The 13891-nt window shown below is 36.7% G+C and overlaps 1 pseudogene; it reads right to left on the bottom strand.

The window, feature by feature from the left end:
- Nucleotides 1-13056: 13056 nt before the first annotated feature.
- Nucleotides 13057-13557, bottom strand: LOC136154700 (large ribosomal subunit protein uL23 pseudogene; annotated as a pseudogene).
- Between the last annotated feature and the right edge of the window lie 334 nt (nt 13558-13891).

Genomic DNA, 13891 nt, shown 5'->3' on the forward strand with positions numbered 1-13891 from the left:
AGGTGCAATGGGAGGACCCAGGTGAATTGGGAGGGAGGGGAGGTGGGAGGCGGGATCAGGATGGGGAATACATGTAACTCCATGGCTGATTCATGTCAATATATGAAAAAACCCACTGCAATGTTGTGAAGTAATTAGCCTCCAACTAACAAAAATAATTGAAAAAAAAAAAGAAAGAAAGAAACTGAGCAAGATTTCAAGTTAGTCTTTGCCAGTCATCTATTGAAATGAAATCCAAATCTAAGTATGGTCTCATTTTTTTAAAAATTAATAAACAAGAATATAGGTTTATATGACAGGTCAGTAAATCAGTGACTGCTCACTTCACAAAAGGATTCTTCTTAAATTATATACTTCCCTAGAAAAGTTTAAGTGGAATTAAGATTTTTTTACTATAAATTCTCAGTAACAGATTTGCTGTGTGCTAACACCCTTGAGTCAAAGCCCACCAGGAACATACTTGTAAGTGAACAAGTTGGTTTTATTACTCATTTAAGTGTCTTCAGTAAGAAAGTCATATTGTTACTGTTCAGTCACTAAGTCATGTCTGACACTTTAAGGCCCCATGGACTGCAGCACGTCAGGCTTCCCTGTCCTTCACTATCTCCCAGAGTTTGCTCAAACTTATGTCCATAGCATCCGTGATGCCATATGAACCATCTCATCCTCCATCACCCCTTTCCTCCCTGGCTTCAATATTTGTCAGCATCAGGGGTTTTTCCAGTGAGTAGACTCTTCCATTTAGGTGGCAAACATATTGGGGTTTCAGCTTCAGCATCAGTCCCTCCAATGAATATTCACGGTTAATTTCCTATAGGATTGACTGCTTTGATCTCGCTGCAGTCCAAGGGACTCTCAAGAGTCTTCTCCAGCACCACAATTTGAAAGCATCACTTCTTCAGTGCTCAGTCTACTTTATGGTCCAATTCTCACATCCTTACATGATTACTAGAAAAACCATAGCGTTGAATATATGGACTTTTGTCAGCAAAGTGATGTCTCTGCTTTTCAATACACTCTCTAGATTTGTCATAATTTCTCTTCCAAGGAGCAAGCGTCTTTTAATTTCATGTCTACAGTCACTGTCTACAGTGATTTTGGAGCCCAAGAAAATAGAATCTGCCATTGTTTTCGCTTTTTCCCCATCTATTTGCCATGAAATGATGGAGCTGGATGCCATGATCTTAGTTTTTTGAATATTGAAATTTAAGCCAGCTTTCACTCTCCTCTTTCACTTTCATCAAGAGACTCTTTAATTACTCTTTGCTTTCTGCCATATCATCTGCCTATCTGAGGCTGTTGATATTTTTCCGGCAATCTTGATTCCAGCCTGTGATTCATCCACCCCAGCATATTGCATGAGATATTCGGCATAGAAGTTAAAGGAGCAGGATGACAATATACAACCTTGACGTACTCCTTTCCCAATTTTGAACCAATCTATTGTTCCATGTCTAGTTCTAACTGTTGCTTCTTGACTTGCATACAGTTTTCCCAGGAGGCAGATAATGCTGTCTGGTATTCCCATCTCTTTAAGAATTTTCCACAGTTTGTTATGATCCACACAGTCAAAAAGTTTAGCATAGTCAATGAAACAGATGATTTTCTGGAATTCCCTTGGCTTTTCTATGATCCAATGGATGAAGGCAATTTGACCTCTGGTTCCTCTGCCTTTTCTAAATTCTCTGCCTTTTCTAAATTCCAGCTTGTACATCTGGAAATTCTCAATTCACATACTGCTGAAGATTAGCTTGAAGGACCTTGAGCATTACCTTGCGGGTATGTGAATGCGTGCAACTGTATGATAGTTTGAACAACCTTTGACAGTGCCCTTCTTTGGGATTGGAATGAAAACTGACCTTTCCATTCCAATCTAAAAAAAATGTTAGGAAGAATTTATGATAGGATTTGGGCTTTGGTTGGGTGATATTGTGGAGGGTCAAAGGAAGCAAGGCTTTGCTTTGTGTTGAGTGCTGTTAGGAAGTTGAGACAAATCTATGACTGGGCATCTTAACAAATTTTATCTATAATGAGGGAATACTAGAGTAAGAATAAAGCTGTAATTGCTTAAGAAATAGCAGTAACTCACAGTGGTTTATTTAGAACATGCAAGTTTTGTATAGAAGGTTAAAACTTGTATATTTTATATTTAAAATGAAGTGTAATTGAAAAGAATTTTAAATAAAGAATGGTATGACCAGATTTTCATTTAAGAAAGATAGTGCCTAGTTGCTTAGTCATGCCTGACTCTTTGCAATGCCATGGACTGTAACCTACCGTGGGGATTCTCCAGGCAAGAATACTGGAGTGGGTTGCATTCTCTCCTCCAGAGGATCTTCCCAACCCAGGGAGCAAACCCAGGTCTCCCACATTGCAGGCAGAGTCTTTACCATCTGAGCCACCAGGGAAGGCCAAGAATACTGGAGTGGGTGGCCTATCCCTTCTCCAGAGGAACTTCCCAACCCAGGAATCAAACTGGGGTCTCCTCCATTGCAGGCAGGTTTTTTACCAGCTGAGAGAGGGGATAAATAATAGATACAACAACAGATAAGCATATATCTGTATTAATTCAGATTTTGAAGCTCAAATTGACCATAAAGATGAAAAGATACAGATCTGAGAATGATTTTAGAGGTAGAATCCACTTTTTTTGATCAAGATTTAGAAATACTTGATTTCTAACTGTGTATTAGGCATGGAGAGAAGAAAATAAAGGAAAAACCTAAGATTTCTGAACCATTACCTAAAATGAGAATATGATCAAAGGTGCAGGGTTTTTGAAGGAGGGTGGATGGGTAGCAGGATGGAGAAGTTGAGTTAGTTAGAAGTTGAGCATAATTCATGTCCTAGAAGACATCCAAATGGAGATATCTAGATAGAAATTGAATTGTGGGATTCAAATTATAAATAAGCAAATAAATAAATTTATAAATAAATTAAAGGTTTTCCCTGAAGGTAATATTTCAAAGTCATTTCATTGTAAAATGTAATGGCAAGTTTCATGTGCCTATTTGGCTGGGCTATAGGATTCTTGCTAAGTCACTTCAACAGTGTCTGACTCTGTGCGACCCCATAGACGGCAGCCCACCAGGTTCTGCTGTCCCTGGGATTCTCCAGGCAAGAACACTGGAGTGGGTTGCCATTTCCTTCGCCAATGCATGAAAGTGAAAAGTGAAAGTGAAGTCGCTCAGTCGTGTCCAACTCTTTGCGACCCCATGGACTGCAGTCTACCAGGCTCCTCCGTCCATGGGATTTTCCAGGCAAGAGTACTGGAGTGAGGTGCCATTGCCTTCTCTGATAGATATTTGAATAAATGTCATTCTGAATGTGTGAAGGTGTTTTGGGATAAGAAAGGAAGTGAAAGTGCTAGTCACTCAGTCGTGTCTGACTTCTTGCAACCTCATGGACTGTATGGACTGCAGCCTGCCAGACTCCTCTGTCCATGGAATTCTCCAGGCAAGAATACTGGAGCGGCTTGCCATTCCCTTCTCCAGGGGGATCTTCCTGACCCAGGGATCAAACCCAGGTCTCCTGCATTGTAGTCCGTTTTTGTTTTTGTTTGTTTGTTTGTTTGTTTTTTACTGTCTGAGCCACCAGGGAAGTCCCAGAGAGTTAATCTTTGGGCAAGATTAATGTTCAAATCAGTGGACTTTGAGTAAAGGAGATTGCCCTACATAATATGGGTCAGTGTCATGCAACCAACTGAAGACTTAAGTAGAACAAAAAGACCTCCTCTGAGCAAGAGAGAATTTCCAGCAGATTGCCTTCAGACCTCATCTGCAACATTGGCTCTTACTGGTTGTATGGCAGATGGCCTTCAGATTGGAACTGAAGCATCAGCTTTCTTGGGTCTCCAACCTGCTGGCCCACCCTGCAGATTTGGTCTTGTCAGTCTCCATAATCATGTGAGCCAATTCCTTATAATAAATTTTTTCATTTATATATATACATACATCCTGTTAGTTCTGTTTCTCTAGAGGACCCTGACTAATGCATATTATATACACACACACATACACACACACACTTACATACATACAATGGTTTGCCATCATATAGGGACAAAATATAAAATAACCAAGAAAAGTAAAAATATCTAGAGCTTGCATGGAGCAAGAGGAGAGATGGAAACAGACTGAGAAGGGGTATTAAGAAATACAGGAAGGGAAGTAGCCAAAAATAGTGTCCAAGAAAAGCTGACAAGAGCTGACAGCTCCTGTCAGAAGTGAATGGTGAACAGGGTCAAGTGCTGCAAGGTAGTACAGGAAGATAAGGATTAAAAAGTGCCCATGTGGATTCTGTAAGGATGAGGTAGGAGTTAGATCAGTCAGAGCATCATCCTGTCTTTTATGAGATGCTGTGACCACAGAATATGAGAACAATACCTTATATTTGTAGAGTACTTCATCATCTACACAGCCCCTTCACACATTTATTTATTTGATTTAATCTTCGTAACAACACACTGTGAGAGAATATAGTTATTCTCATTTTAAATTCATGGAACTGAAAACTTAAACTGCTCAAAGGTTTAACATTTAAATGTCAAAATTGGTAGTAAAAAAATCTAGACCTGCTAATTCTTAGTGTAATTCAATTACACTATACTACAAGGATTTTATACCAACCTATATAAAATTCTAGAGAACCTTGATGCAGAGTAGCAAGAAACTTGGTTATTCTTGACATCAACATCAGAAGTTAGATTTCCCAAGCATTCCTGGTTTTAGTAAGCCATTATGGAGGTTTCATTCTTTAAACCTCATCACTTGGGGGTCTCCTCACTTTTTTGTTCTCTACTACCTTATAAGTTAATCGCATTCCATATGTTGATTACTATTTTTCATCTAGTCACACTCTCTTTTAAAGTAGTAATAACAATAGCTAATGTTTGCATAGTAATTACCATGTTCTGAACACTCTTCCAAACATCTTACATATATTAAATCATTTAATACTCATAACAAACTTATGAAGTATGTCTTATTATTATTACTCTGACTTTGTAAAGAAGAAAACAGAGGTACTGATTATTTAAATGACTTGATTAAGGTAATACTGCTAAGAAATGGTGAGACTGGGATTCAAACTTATTCCTTTCCAGTATTTGTTGTTCTTCAGTCGCTCAGTCCTATCTGACTCTTTGCAACCCCATAGACTGCAGCACACCAGGCTTCCTTGTCCTTCAGTTCCTGTAGCTTGCTCAAACTCATTTCCATTGAGTCGGTGATGTCATCCAACCACTTTGTCCTCTGTCGCCCCCTTTTCCTCCTGCCTGCAGTCTTTCCCAGCATCAGGGTAGTTTCTAATGAGTCAGTTCTTCACATCAGGTGGCCAGAGTACTGGAGCTTCAGCTTCAGCATCAGTCCTTCCAATGAATATTCAGGATTGATTTCTTTAGGATTGACTGGTTTGATTTCCTTGCAGTTCAAGGGACTTTCCAGAGTCTTCTCCAACACTACAGTTCAAAAGCATCAATTTTTTGGCACTCAGCCTTCTTTATGGTCCAACTCTCACATCCGTACTACAATGGACCTTTGTCAACAAAATAATGTCTCTACTTTTTATTATGCTGTCTAGTTTTGTCATAGTTTTTCTTCCAAGGACCAAGCATATTTTAAATTCATGGCTACAGTCACCATCTGATCCATGTGATTATGGAGCCCAAGAAAATAAAATCTGTCACTGTTTCCATTGTTTCCCCATCTATTTGTCATGAAGTGATGGGACCGGATGCCATGATCTCAGTTTTTGAATGTTGAGTTTTAAGCCAGCTTTTTCACTCTCCTCTTTCGTATTTATCAAAGAGGCTCTTTAGTTCCTCTTTGCTTTCTGCCATAAGAGTGGTGTCATCTGCATATCTGAGGTTATTGATCTTTCTCCCGGAAATCATGATTCCAGCTTGTGCTTTATCCACCCAGCATTTCTCATGATATACTCTGCATAGAATTTAAATAAGCAAGGTGACAATATACAGCCTTGATGTACTCCTTTTCCAATTTGGAACCAGTCCATTGTTGCGTGCCTGGTTGTAACTGTCGCTTCTTGACCTGCATACAGGTTTCTCAGGAGGCAGGTAAGGTGTTATTGTCTTCTAACTTCAAAGAGGCCCATTAACTCTGATATTATTTTTTTTGAGGGGGGGTAACTCTGATATTCTAATATAGGATTAACAAATTCACATATATTCAACTTGTCCCCTTATTATCTTACAGACTTAGATTTCAGCTTCTGAGTTTAAAGATGAAATTTTAGTCATCTTAGTCTATACTCATATGGCAGCCCCTCTAGTTCTCCTTGTATGGCCCTCTCTTTATCTCTTGTAGGCTTTTTTGGTGCTTTTCTGCATGCTATTGGACACTTTAGCCTCTTTCTTCAAATGTAGTACCTGAATCCCAATCAAGATTTTATAAGTTACAGAGTCTTGTGTTTTCACATAGACTAAAGATAAAAGTATCAAATGCTCTTAGCAATGTTGTCATAAAATTATATTATTACCATGTTTATCTTTTGGACTGTGAGTAAAAAATTTTCATTTCTAAAGTCAGTAGGCTTATGAAAGTCTATTTCATCTGTTTTAAAATTAAGTAGTATGACAAGAGCAGTGTGCTTATCCAGCTTTTGAAAGGATAATACTCTCTATCTTTGCCTCTTCTCTGCCCCAAAGGAAGATTGCAATATAGTATTTTCATCAATCTTCATTCCAGAATGTTAAAGTCATTAATTCCCTTAATCCACAGAACTAGTAATTAGAGTTGTAGAAAAGACTGTCCTGGACTGTACAGTTTAAGTAGTTTACATAGACACAAGGTGGATAGGTTTTTGAAACCTCTAGCTGCTTAAAGCACATCTTCCACTCTGTCATTAATTGACTGGCATTCTTTTGACTGTTTGCTCTACAGTAACAAAGAAAACTTCATTATACATTGCAATGACACTTTAGATAGAATGAATACTGGAGAGACAGTAGATTGCCTGAACTAGAAGAGAGAAGATAAGTAGATTTACAATCTTTTTTTTTTTTTTTTTTTGGCAACTCTGCAAAAACACAAACGGAATTATATAGCCAATCATTAAAACTCCTTTATTTTATTACATAGGCCTAGATCAAGATAATTTATTTTTACCACAACAGTGATGATGCTGCAGTGTTTCTCAAAGCAGTTCTCTTCCTAATGTTTCATTAGCTTTTTAAACTTCTTGCTTTGATCCAGAGTACTTTTTCTTTATTTCATTTGTAAAGCAAGTAAATGTAATAAGCTCCCTTTTGGAAAATCAGCCTGGCTTAAATCATGCATTCTTTATACAATGTTAGGAGGAGAATGGTTAACATTTGTAGCCTCATGACTTGCAAATGAAAGAAAATAATAACGCTTAGCAAGACATTAGAAGAACACATTCACCATGAATCATACTGCCCTTGAAGGTCCAGCTTAAAAAAGCAGAGAAATAGATTTGACACCACTTGGACTTGCAGCTCGGACATGCTGCATTAAACTGTTCAAAATTAATTTAATCTGAGCAAGGAGAATAATAGCCTCTCAGTTCAAGGCTTCTGATAGCAGTAATTTGCACTCGAAAGTACTTCCAAAGGGAAAGAATAAATGAAGGGCGACTCTCCAAAACTGAGTGAGCAAATGTATTCACTAAAATGAAAGCCTCTTGATCACCCTATAAAGATCATAAAAAAAAAAAAGAGAGAGAGAGAGAGAGAGAGACATTCTATATCATTCTCTTGGGTAAGGACTTTTCTCTTGCAACTGTTTAGTTGCCCTGCTTTGGGGATAGACTTATCCTTTTCTGAACTGTTGATGGCTCTGGAGGAAGTGTCTAGCTTCAGATGCTACATTAATTTAGTGACCCAAAATCAGTTTGACAAAAGATCATGCAGTTGTGGGCTTTGAGCCAATATTCTCCTTTATGCTCTTGGGGAAGGCATTCCTTGGTGAGTAGGCAAACAAGAGTCATAGCAAGTATTTAGGGTTTGAGACAATTCATGTTACTTTCTTTGGTGTAGGAAATGGCAACCCACTCCAGTATTCTTGCCTGGGAAATCCCATGGACAGAGGAACTTGGTGGGCTACAGTCCACAGGGTCGCAAAGAGCTGGGCATAACTGAGTACACATGCCACTTTCTTACAGTCATGAAATTACTCTCACCAAAGCCAGGTGCCAAGGAGCTGAGCAAGGGAAGGACATGTACCCAAAAAAGTGTGTTCACACTAAAAGGCCTGATTCATCAAACCAATCAATGGAGTAACTTAGTGGGGGCAAACTGGTATATGGTCTAATTTGAGGAGAAACACTAGGGTCTCCTTGCTCAAAATTTTCTCTTTCATTGACTTATCACAGAGTCAAAATTTCTGCCCATGTGTCACTCCCCTGGGGATAATACCTTCAGGAATAACTAACATATTTATTTACTGTTTTAGAAATCATCTAGCACTTTCCAGAAATCTGAGAAATTGGGACACCACACAGGCATTGAGAAAATTGGCTTCAATGGTTTTAGACAGGTGAGTCCCTTTGGAAGTAGATGCAAGAGGACTCCTGATAAATGCTTCTTATTTATAACTAGTAAAAAAAATAAACAGACAAAAATAGTGGGGCTAAGTACTCAAATAATTACATGCACAGAAAGACAAAACTAACTTCATTTTTGACAATTTTTTCTCCATGATGTTAATCAAGTAGTTTTCTGCATATACTGGGGGAAATTATTTTTCCCTTGATTTGAGATCTAATGATGGTGAGAAAGAACATGCAAGGAAATACAAAGAATGAGTTTTTCCAAATAGCATGAGAATAAGTAACATATTAGTATTCAAGTTTCATTTCCACTTCCTTAGTTGCTTTTCTTTTGCAAATTTAGAGGAAGGAAAACCGAAAGGTCTTTTAAAATTCTCTGGTAACACTTAATTTCTCCTGAATAATTTACCTGCCAGTAGTTATTTGTTCTATAATAATTCAAAGAATGCGGGTTATGCCAAAGGCCTTTTAAAAAAAGAAAAAAAAAAGAACATCTCTAGAATATGTTAAAGGTTTAAAATAGATTGAGGACTTTCAGGACATTAAACAACATACTCAGTTCCTGTTGATCTCTGTTACCAATTAAAATGTCATCCTACTCCTGACCCTCACACAAACAAACAAAACAGGAAGGAATATCATTTAAAAGTTGCACACACTGTGTTGTATACTTTTCTGGTCTTTAATGAACACAAATGAAACTTCTTCCCACAGTTGTATCATTTTCATTGAGTTAGATTGATATTACCAGATTAGTAATTTAAAAACATCTTTAGTTAACAGAAAATTTCAGAAATGGCTAAAATTCTGTTAATCTCTTTATTTAGCCAGTTTCTTCTTTTCACTTCAGAAGAAATAAAGAATTCCACATAATACTATTTGAAAGTGAGCCTGTGAACCATTTATACCAGAATCACTTGTGGTATTAAGAGAATATGAATTCAGGCTCCATCCCTGAGACTCCCACCGTAATCAATTGATTTTTGTTTTCATTCTGAAGTTTGAGAGCCACTGTTTTCCATATTTCAGATCATCTATCCAATGCAGGATAGGTTTATAGCCTCTGTTTTAAAATTCGAGTGAAATGGAACTTATGAGGTTACACACATCATTCATTATTAAACAACCTTAATAGTCAGAAAGTATTCCTTGTACTAAGTCAAAATAGATCATGAAACTTCTACCTGTTGGTTTTAGTTCTTCCCTCTGCAACCACACAAAATAAATGCAATCCATTTTCCACATGACAATTCTTCAAATATTTGGAGACAAGTACTATATTCCCTCTGTTTTTTATCCTGGCCTAAATATCTTCGGTCTCCACAACCTTTCCTTCCCGGATCCATTTCCATGTGCTTTACCACTCTTGTTGCCAACCTTAGATACATTCCAGTTTGTCAGTGTTAGACTTAAAATATGATACCTAGAGCTGAACATAATATAGGTGTGATTTGACCAGTGTAAAGTGTTGTGACACTATTTTTTCTGTGACATATTTAGAACACTAGACATTAATAAAATACCCTAAATTCGTGCAAGTTTCTGCATCCATGTGTGATTTGTTTTAACATTCATATGTCACTGAAGCAGAATATTATGCTTATAATGAACAAATACTTCTAGGTCTTTGTCATGTAGAAGGTTATGAAGTGAGTCCTGCTTCATACTCCATGAATATAGTTGACATTCTCATCTAAGTCCAGGACTTAAATTTATTTCCTTTACATAGATTATATTAACAGTGAAACATCATTGAAGCATATTGATTTTTTGTTATCAAACATAATTTGGTAATATCCATTTCAACCAGCTTTTGTTAATCTGTTAATTTTGAGAAGTCTTATTTCTTATGCCTTCATTCAAGTCACCAACCCAAATATTGAAATTCAAGACAATGTTTATAGTCCTGTTATTAAGTACCTAATGATCTCCTACCAAGCTGATTTAAATCCATTAATTAAAACTTTAATTTTTTTTACTTATATTTGTGAATAAGTTTCTTTCATGTATTTGGTATTTTTATTTAGTTTTTGGTTATGAATTCATACCATTTACCCTTTATCTATTCATCAGTTTCTGGACATTTGAATTGTTTCTAAATTTTGACTCTTATGAATAATGCTTCTATGGACATTCCTGTACAAGTTTTTGCATGGACATGTTTTTATTTTCCTTGAGTATACATCCAGGTGCGGAATTCATAGGTCAGATCTTAACCTTATCTGAATTTGATGAATTGTCAGATTGTTTTTAAACATGGCTGCATGATTTTATATTAGCACCAGCAGTGTATAAGGGTTCTAGTTTCTCCATATGGTCAGCCACATTTGCTGTTATCTGTTTCTTTTTTATAGCCATTCTAGTGGATAAGTGGTATCTCATTGTGATTTTTACTTCTATTTTCCTCGTATCTAATGTTGTTGAGTCTAGTTTCATGAGTGTATTGTCTATCTCCTTTGAAGAAATATTTATTCAGATAATTTGCCCATTTTTTGAAGTTTTTTGTCTTTTCATCAAGTTGTAAGAGTTCTTTATATAATATGGATTACAAGTAGGTTCATTATCAGATATCTGATTGACAAATATTTTCACTCATTCTACAGGCTGGCCATCCACTTTCTTGATGATGTCCAATGACATGCACTTTTTTTTTTTAATTTTGATATTGTCCAATTAATCTATTTTTCCTTGGCTATTGTATTTTTGGTGTGTGTGTTTAGTTGCTCAGTTGTGTCCAACTTTTTTCATATCTTTATAAAAACACTGTATAATCTAAGGGCATGCTGATTCACACCTATGTCTTCTACTAAGAATCTTATACCTTTAGCTCTAATATTTACATCTTCAGTTTTTATAAATAATATGAGTTAGGGGTTCACTTTTATTTTTAATTTATTTTTTAATTGAAGGGTGATTGCTTTACAGAATTTTGTTTTCTGTCAGTTTTCTTTTCATGCAGGTAGATTACCAGTTGCTCCAATGCCATTTATTGAAAAGACTATTCTTTCTGTTTTGAATTGTCTTGATATCCTTGGTGAAAATCACTGACCATAGATAAATAGGTTTATTTCTATACTGTCTATTCTACTCAGCTGATATCTATGTTTGTCCTTATGCCAATACTGTCTTGATTACTGCAGCTTTGTAGTAAGTTTTTAAATCAGTAAATGTGAATCCATCAATTTTGTTGTCTGTTTTCAAGATAATTTGGCTGTTGTGAATTCCTTGAGTTTCCATGTGAATATGAGGGTCAACTTGTCAGATTCTGTAGCAGAGGCAATTGTGGTTCTGATAAGGATTGCACTGAATCTGTAGATCAATTTGGGGAGTATTGCCATTCTAACAATATTAAGTATTCCAATCCATGAACATAGGATATCTTTCAATTTATTTAGATCTTTAATTTCTTCAATGATGCTTCATAGTTTCCAGGTATATGTCTTGCACTTCTTTTTTTAACTTCAGTTCTTTATATACCTTGCAAATGCAACTGTTTTCTCAGTTTTAATTTTGACTTGTTTCTTACTCTATAGGAACACAATTGATTTTTCTATATTAACCATGAATCCTGCAACCTTGCTAAAATTCCATATTAGTTCTAATTGTTTTTAAATGATTCCTAAGGATTATCTATGTGCAAAGTCATGTCATTTTCATGTAAAGATTTTTTTAAAATTTATTTCCAATATGAAATTCGATTTCCCTATTTTCCATGACTAGGACGTCAAGCACACTTTCGAATAGAAGTGGTAAAAGTGGATATCCTAGTCTTGTTTTTGATACTAGGGGGTAAGCATTCAATCTTTCACCATTACTTCTGATATTATCTGTGGATTTTTCATAGGAACTCATTAAAAATTCAGGAAGTTTCCTATGATTCCTTGTTTATCCAGTGTCTTCATGATGAAATGGTGTTAAATTTTGCCAAAAGCATTTTCTGCATCTTTTGAGCTGATCATGTGTTTTTTGTCCCTTCTTCTTTTAATGTTGTTGTCTACAGTCATTAAATCATGTCCAACTTTGTGTGACCCCATGCACTACAGCACACCAGGCTTCCCTGTCCTTCACTATCTCTTAGAGTGTGCTCAAATTCATGGTCATTGAGTCAGTGATGCCATCCAACCATCTCATCCTCTGTCAGCCCATTCTCCCCATGCCCTTAATCTTTCCCAGCATTGGGGTCTTTTCCAATGAGTCAGCTTTTCCATTCAGGTGGCCAAATTATTGGAGCTTGAGCTTCAGCATCAGTCCTTCCAAGAATATTTAGGGTTGGTTTCCTTTAAGATTGACTGGTTTGATCTCCTTGCTGTCCAAAGGATTCTCAAGAGTTTCTCTAGCACAGTTAAAAGCGTCAATTCTTTGGTGCTCATCCTTCTTTATGCTCTAACTCTCACATCTGTACATGACTACTGGAAAAACCACAGCTTTGACTTATATGGACCTTTGTTGGCAAACTGATGTCGCTGCCTTTTTTTTTTTTTTAATAGTGAAAACTTTTATATTTGAAATTAGCCAGCTGGACTCAGTTTAGATGATCCCAATTTTATTGGCAACATCCAAAGCATCATAGTCAGGAGTCAGTCAAACATATGTCTTCTTCTTTCCTTCAGGCCTGATCATGGTATTGATCTTAGCCATGTCAATGTCATAGAGTTTCTTCACAGCCTGTTTAATTTGATGCTTGTTGGCCTTGACAGCCACAATGAATGCCAATGTGTTGTTGTCTCCTATTTTATCCATGGCTGACTTGGTGATGAGGGGGAATTTGATGATGGCATAGTGGTCAAGTTTGTTTCTCCTAGGGTCGCTCATTCGAGGATATTGGGGCTGCCTCCTGAGTCGCAGTGTTTTCAGCCACCAGAAGGTAGGTGACATATGGATATATATATTTTTTTTCTTTTGGTGTCTGTGGACATCTTTCAACACTGCCTTCTTGGCCTTCAATGTCTTCACTTTGTCTTCAGGTTTACAAGGGACTGGGGCTTCCTTCTTCACGTTCAGTTCCATCATCATAAAAAGGCATCCCATCTTCATGAAAAGGCTCTGCTTTTCAATCCACTGCTTAAGTGTGTCATAGCTTTTGTTCCATGGAGCAAACATCTTTTAATTTTGTGGCTGCAGTCACCATCCACAGTGCTTTTGGAGCCCAAGAAAATAAAGTCTGTCTCTGTTTCCACTTTTTCCCCAATTATTTGCTATGAAGTGATGGGACCTGATGCCATGATCTTAGATTTTGATTTCTTTTATTTTTAATTAATTTATTTATTTCAATTGGAGGCTAATTACTTTATGATGTTGTAGTGGTTTTTGCCATACATTGACATGAATCAGCCATGGGTGTACATATATTCCACATCCTGAA

Source organism: Muntiacus reevesi, chromosome X (assembly GCF_963930625.1).
Source record: "Muntiacus reevesi chromosome X, mMunRee1.1, whole genome shotgun sequence".
Taxonomy (NCBI): Eukaryota; Metazoa; Chordata; class Mammalia; order Artiodactyla; family Cervidae; genus Muntiacus; species Muntiacus reevesi.